An 8437-nucleotide genomic window follows, 5' to 3' on the forward strand; every position below is an offset into this window, starting at 1 on the left:
TGCTGGATCTTCATCAACCTCTCCTTTCCCCTTACTGGATCAAGACGGAGGAGACGTCACGCTGACCGTATGTGTGTTGAACGCGGAGGTGTCGTCCGTTCGGCGCTAGGATCTCACGACGAGAATGACTCCATCATCCCCGTTCTCTTGAACGCTTCCGCTTGCGATCTACAAAGGTATGTAGATGCACTCCTATCACTCGTTGCTTAGATGAACTCATAGATGGATCTTGGTGAAACCGTAGGAAAATTTTTATTTTCTGCAACGTTCCCCAACAAGGATTTATAATATCACTTGGTCGCTGTCTATATGGTCGTATCATAGTTCTGGTTACCTTGCTAACATTTAAAATAAGAAGTGTGTAGTAGATAACCCCCTAATCATGCATAAGACATAAACTGCTCAATAAACAGAGGTATGAAATACTTAGACCAACACCCGAATTGCTTCAGAGTCATAAGGGATGATACATTATGTGTGTGCCTGATATCTGAATCTTAGAATAGCAGGTAGACTTCCTTTTATCTATTTGGAGTGCCAAAACAGTAGGAATTTGTTAATTGGAAATCATATGAAATTACATCATGAAATTTATTATAAGCATTCTTTCTTGCAGAAGCGGGTGGCAAAACGTAATGGAATACCAATTTCAAACCCAGTAAGGTTTAAAAAGTGTACGTGTGGTAACTAATACAATAGATTGCTAAAGAAAGAGATCAATTGTTAAAAGACTCGACAGTAAAAAGAAGCAGAGCACATGGCCATTTGAGGAATGATAGTACGTCTAATGGGAGCCATTATTCAGTCTTTTCTCTAGCCGGCAGCCTAATTGTATGTCCGTTGAAACCATTTTCAAAAAATAAAGGCTTTGTCAGACTCAAAAGAACATGACGTTACTACCAGCTAATACATGACCATGAGATCTTGTATCATAGCCATATTGTGATCTGGTCCTAAATATTGCCATTTTATCTTATGAACATGAAATCTAATCTTTTTGTCTTGTAATAGAGCAAGCACACGCATGCTCTTGCCGTCTGCGGACTTATAGCAAATCCAGTGCCTTACATGAAACAGTCCAAGAACCATATTTCAGATTGCACAACTAAAGAAGAGAACCATGTAGCAAAGTAACAGTATCAATACATGGAAACCAGCAGAACAGATGATAGGTGGGTATAAAGTAAAGGTTGGTACCTGAGAGTCATGGAAACCAGCAGAAAAGAGGGTTCAACTCTAAATCTCTGTTACGGAGGCCTATCCTTGAATCATCAAAGGTAAAGAAGGAGAAGAATAAGGGGTAAAGAAGAAGAGGCACAGTTAACTGACAATACCTAACAAAATCAATAATGTTGGTGGATCAAATTATCTCTGGGAGCAAAGTACCTAACAGAACAAGGTACTTTTTCCTACTCAAAATAAAAAAGTACAATCAATCTTATGCGACTAAATTCTGAAGTATGTACTGTTGATTTGTGATAAAGGGAAGGAAGTCCACAACTCACACGTATCATCCAAGAATACATGTTTCAGTATTAGACTACAGTCAAATGATGAAATATGCATTTTACGGTTAATATCAGAGAAGACTAACAAATAACCCCCAAGAAAAAGGATATACAATGCATTTGTAATTAATTGTTCATCAGTGGACGTTGATTCTTAGATGTCACTCGTGTCAGCAAGTGAAAGGCTTCAAAATAGATACGCACGAACACATTGCTTTTACAATATACACATGTCACCAAGTTGGGGTTGCAAGGCAGAAGAGTCACTTTTAATTATGGAGCACTAAAGCCGATATAATTCATGGTCTTGCTTATATTCAAATGTCAATTTTGATGTTCCCAGTTCTGATGTTAGGCAAATGAAAATGCGAGATTGAATAGGAATAAGTCAAACATGAGTCGAAGACAAAAGTGTTTGCTACATATTGTATAATCAACGATATATATCGGGCCGTCGCTCCTTCCCCTCAATGCATTTACTACTGGAGCCCTAGCAAGAGCGAAAGCATGTCACTATTTGTACTTGAACTCATACATAAGAGAAGTGAATGTAAATGATTTAAATAGCAGAAAATGCAACAGAGAGTGGGATTTGTGCAGGCTTAGAGACAACATGCCAATAAATTAATCGACATGTCCTCTTTTGATCCTTTGATGCGGTCATAAACAGTGAAAGCTACATGGCATGCTATTTTAAACTGAACTAAGCATCAGTCAGTTCGTAAACAAATAATTCTTGAGCCAACCAAAATTATGCCACTACTGAAACAACACATGCACCCCATAATCCAACCATCCATGAAAATTAGAGATAAGTAACAGACTTTTTTGTAACAAAATTATGCCCCTCAATGCATATCAAGAACTGCTCCTCATACTTTGCAGGTGTATATGATTCATAACTAAAGCACCAAATGGTATATATAAAATTTGTAGCTCCCTACCAAATAAAGAGCTGCAATGGCAGAGATCAAATGGATAACCACGTAACTATTGAGGAGAGCAAATGATCGAATGACGGCAACAGCATGACAACATTAGTAGGGTGAACCTAAACATTCCTTAGGATTATTGGAGAAATAACACAAACTGTATCTTTCTACTTCTTCATCTGTAGGCAGTATGGAAGCAGTAATACAGTTAACCAAGTCACATAGTAGCTAGACGACTGTAAGAGAAGCGGCAGTAGTACAGTTAACCAAGTCATATAGTAGCTAGATGACTGTAAGAGAAGCAGCAGCGAAGAGAATATCATGTAGCCAAATAGAGGAAATACTGAATAATAATGAAGACATAATACCTATATAAAGTGGTCGGCATTTTGAAGTACAAGTATTTCAGAGACATATAAATCAATCGACCAGAACCTTGACTTCTAGTCTACAACACAAAAAGTTCAGAACAACTAAATCTCAGTTATACTTGCACAGGGAGACAGAGCGCCATTAGAATCACATAAATAGATCACCTCAGAGACCATCAGTACCTCACACAACGTCATGCCACATCCAACACCATCTTGTCGTGAAAGGAGAAACCAAGATAATTAGGTCCATTTTGGAAGTTACTCAATCCACCACTCCGATCCATTATATTTATCCTGTGAGTGGCATACCAAAAGGCTCACAAATATGGTGGCAATCTATATATAAATATAAGCCATCAGTAGTAGTTGGCAGTAAACTATAAGCATTATTCTTGGCCAGTACGACTAAAATCGTGTTTTATTAATATAAAACAGAAGCACATTTGCCGTATATATACAAACAATAATCATGAGGCAGTAGTGGTGGCTTATCCCAAAAGAGGGGACACATAGAAACCAAATCAAGAGCTCCACATTCATAATAAGTCCGGATGAAAATTATAGTACATGCATGATGACAATGGCAGAAGGGGGAAATCATAGACAAACTAATTAGTTACTCTGGTAGAACAACATCGCGTGGAACGCAGAGCTGGTGATATGACATTTGTTCTATGGCAGTAACCCATGACAAATACAATTACTTCAGTTCATATCCAGTATATATCTCATGATGAGCCAATGAGATCCAAGCTGTGAATGAAAATACATTAATGTGATAACAAAGGATCTGACAAGGATTTTTTTTCATCTTCTCCGGTAACAACACTAAAAAGAGATACAACCAGTTCTCGTTGATGTATATATCTAGCAATTAAAATCATTCTTATAGTTACTGTAAGAAGGAACCAGATTTGGAAAGAGCAGAGTAAGATTTGTACCGGGTACCAAACATGCTATTCTTAAAAAGTAAACAGAAAATTGAATCCCATAAATAGACTTGACAATTGCCGTCTCCGTTGAATTTGATCTCAACCAAGCCGTACAGCACCAATCTAAGTAAGAGATCATATTAGAATAAAATGGCAAAGAATCAGGAAAAACTACCACATAGCATAGAAAATTATGTGCAGATTTATGGGACAAATAATATTCACCGATGCAAACAACTATATATTCACTCACATGATTAGCACTTCACTACAGTATCATAAAAGTTAGTATGATGTTCAGTACAGTATCATAAAAAAGGATTGACCGTAGGTTCATAACACAAATGCCGAAACACATGCAAGTGAATGAAAATTTATCAAAGAATGGGTTTCTTGATCATCGATGGAGAGTTAAGAGATGCAGATTATGAACCTATTGTAACCAAGCATGATTCAATCAAACTTCCCTTTTACCCACATCGTAGGACCTATAGACATAAACACATTGACATATTGGCATGACAACAGAAAAGCGAAGAAAAGAAACAGGAAAAAGAATCATAGTAGAGCATATATTTCATATCAACGCATAATCTATATATGTCAATAGAGTGTAGGTGGAGAAACCTCACCGTCTATCATAACTGAGAGGAGATCAAGTAGACCTTACAAGTTAGAACTGCCCACACCGCCATGGAAGCTTTACCCTTTTATCTCGCATACACACTCGTACCTCTCCTTTCGGAGCCGCTGCAGGAAGGAGAACATCAATGAACATATTGTTTGCTGTAAAATGTAAACACTTCCATGAAAACTAAAACAAAAATAATAAATCAACATCATTTGCATTGCTACGAGCATCTAAAACATAGCTTTTAATGTAGACAGTAAACAAAGACAAATTATATTAGAGGTGCAGACCAGACATAGTACTAAAAGAAGAAGAAAATCATCAACTCCTCCAATTAAGAAACATGCTTGGCTCCTTGGCCACCTAACTATTCCAATGTTTCTCAGCTCTATTCACAAAAATTTCCACTATATTTGACAATAGTGTTTTCAGAACTACCTGCAATAGGAAGATCCCCATGGCTATGGCCATTTCTTCATCATGACAAGCAAATAGTCCAGGCATAGTCACACCAAAAGGAACAACAGTGATGAATCAGCTATGTTGATCACTGCTCGCAACACATGCACACTGCAAAGAAAAGTTTGCATAATCAAGCATTGCAAATACTTGGGATGCTCAGGTGAATCTGAGAATCACACAATTGTCCTCACCTTCTGCAGTATTGATTCATCTGCTTGTGTACCCTGTCACTTCCTCCTGTCAGTCACTCGGCACATGATCAAAGATGGGCCAATGTACCTCGCCGCCTCCTCCTCTGCTGGAGGGCGACCTCCCTGACGATGAAGAGGCAGATGAGGGAAGCAGTTGTGCGGCTGGTCGGCGTCCTGCCTGATAATGAAAGCCGTGCACGTTAAGGGGAGAAGGAACCAGCGAGGCGAGAAAAGGCCAGTTCATGGCCAATGAAATGATCAGCATAATTTCTGCCACTCATGCAAAAACAGGACGACGTCGGCCGCATATAAAATGACAGATGTGATGTGCAATCAACATATGGCCAAGAATGAGAAAAGGAAAATATAAACTCACTAAGAGCAATGATTGAAGCAGGAGGTATTACATATATGAAAAACCATAGTTTCATACATACTTCTATAGAAATTATGCATCGCAGATTTACCATCAATTAGTTGGTTGCTTAAAATGACATAAATGGATGGATTCACTTAGTAGTAGTACATCAAGTGGGTCCACCATAACATCAAAGATCATTCTGCCTGGGATTCACAGTCTACTGTGTGAAGCAATTACACGATTTTCTGGTTTACCTGAACAGCTAAACACAATTTTTTGTTGCTAGATGGCACATGTCCCGATGAACCGTGGTCAAGGATCTCGGCGGTGTCCATGGAGGCTGAGAAATTAAGATGTTTCTTGACCTAGCAAAAGGGAACCAGATTATTCAAAAGAAGGAAGCATTTGTATATTCAAATATTCTTCAGCATACCCGCCATGATATTAAGATGTTTCTTGATTAAGTAAGGAAACACACAATTAATAAACAGGGGACGGACATGCATCCTTTGGAAAAAGGCAGGGATAAATTGTAGTACCATCAATCCATCTTTAGAAAAGATTCAGGGTTTCAAGTCAAAGATAAATTCATATTGCTAATGTAACTACTATTGTACTTGTCTTAGAAGCATGTCTCAATCGATCAAACCTGATTATAAATATTTATTAGGATAAAATTTTCAATATACAATTTCAAAGTTATATTTCCTTCTAGATCCAAATCATCAACTCCTAATATGCCAAGTGCATCAGATCATCACATAGCAGCTAAAGTAGATGGCCATAGATCCATGGTGACGGGAAGTTTAAAATTTCCCCTGAAGCAAGTAACTATCTATGTATACAACGCAATCAGTGTGCCACTTCACCCGTGCCCACCTCTAGAGGGGGCTCCCAAACAGCTGGTAGCAAGATTGAAACCAGCCAATGCCCAATGCTAATTGAAACTAAATGACATCTAACGTGAAGACGCTCACTGAATTTCTATTTCAGATACTACTATGTCATCACTTCGACTGGAGCCATCATTATATGCATCTCATAAATCCATCCGGATGAATGCTTCTAATTGAAAATTATCTTTCTAAATTTTCTACTTACTCACTGCATTTGATCCTAGCCTTTATTCCCTGTTATTAGAATTCAGTATGCAAAAAAAGAAAAAAGTTCATATAACCCCCACAACTATCAATTTTGGGCCACATTACCCCCCACGTCTAAAACCGGGATCTTAATCCCCTGAGCTTTCACAAACAAGTCAAAACACCCCCTGCGGCCCATTTTAGTGGTTTCAGAGGGCGGTTTTGCCAACGTGGCGCCTGACGCGTGGGACCGGCATGCCAGGTAGGATCTGGGAGGGTTGGGTGCGGTGTAAATCCCCCCTTGCGCCTCGAACCGGTTCGACCCAGCCAGCCTCTTCGTCTGCTTCGACCCCCAGCCTCTTCGTCTTCGCCGCCCCCTCAGTTCTCTCTCCCCGACGACGACGGCGGCAGGAGGGACGGCGATCGGCGACATGAACTGAGCGCCCCGAGCCGACGGCACGTGCAGGTTTGTAAACGCATCTGATTTTGTCTGAGAAGTGAACCACCATGTGTTCGATTTCTCTGTTCTAGTTAGGGTTTTGGGGGTTTTGGGGGATTTCAAAATCAACCCAGATGGTCGTCTTCTTGTTGTTTTCATGCATTCAGCGGTCCGTCGTGCTGGATAGCCATGGTTTAGGGTTCGTTGATTTATGGCTGATTCGGTTTGAACTGAACTGAAAGGGGGGATTTTGATTCAGAGATATTTTTTTCATAGGTTTGAGCCATGGATCCGCTGGACTATCTCTGCATCAGGTTTCATTTCAGAGGACAGTTTGAACATGATGGAACAGAGTGGCAGTATGTGAATGGAAGTCAAGGCCTTTCAACAGTACAGCACCACAAAATTAGCCTTGAAGAACTGAAGAAAAAACTTGCAGAGCATGTGCCTTGTTCAGATAAGCAACTGCAGGAAACAAATTTACATTGGAAGTTCCCTGGGATGATTAGAGATGGCCAAATGAATAGTGCCCTGGTGATGTTGCATGACAAAAAAATCTGTCCTGGAGATGGCCAAACATGTCACTGATGCAGGGGTCATGGACATTTATGCTAACATTCCTGATGATTTTGTAGCACAAGAAGCTAGTGAATGGGAGGAAGAATATGCAGCAGATATAGGGGAAGGTAATTGTGATGTTGATTCAGAGGAGGAGGAGATGCACCAAGTGCCAGAACAGGAGCAACAGCAAGTTTCAGAGGATAATAGACAACAGGAAAGACAGGAGATGCATCAAATGGCATATAATTTAGAGGAGGAGGAGATGAACCAAGTGCCAGAACAGGAGCAGCGGCAAGAACACCAACCAGATTGGCAGTGGTCAAACAATTTCTACCAGTCAGCCAGTAATCGTAAGTTACCAGTTAACAGAGGTCCCATACAAAATCATGACAGAGGAAAATCAGTTCAAAATTAGGATAGTGGTATTGATAGTTCAACATCTGATAGTGACTATGTTGTCCCTCCAGCAGAGAGTAATAGTTCAGCATCTGATGATGAAGTGTTGGAGTTGAGAAAATATGCAAAAGAGTTGAAGCAGAAAGTGAGAAAGAAGATGCTGAGAGAAGATGAGGGGAAATCTTGCAAAGTGCCTGATGATTTTGTTGTGCCTGAAACAGGTAAGCTAGATGATTCAGATGGAGAAGGCACACCCCATTTTGATAGTGATGATGATCTGTCATATGATGAGGGCAGTGATGGAGAGGTCACTGAAGTGATGAGGAGGAAGACAACACACAGAGTGTTTGATGGCACTAGTGAGAAACCTGAATTTGCTGTTGGAATGGCATTCACTGACAGTAGGGAATTCAAGCAGGCTTTGGTTAAATATGGGCTAGTTAATTTCCACCACCTAAGATTCCCTAAAGATGAGAAGAAGAGGGTCAGTGCACAGTGCTCTTGGCTTGGATGTCCTTGGAGCATCTATGGATCAATTAGCAGCAGGTCTGATTGGCTACAAGTTGTG

This window comes from Triticum aestivum, chromosome 6B (genome assembly GCF_018294505.1).
Source record: "Triticum aestivum cultivar Chinese Spring chromosome 6B, IWGSC CS RefSeq v2.1, whole genome shotgun sequence".
Lineage (NCBI taxonomy): Eukaryota > Viridiplantae > Streptophyta > Magnoliopsida > Poales > Poaceae > Triticum > Triticum aestivum.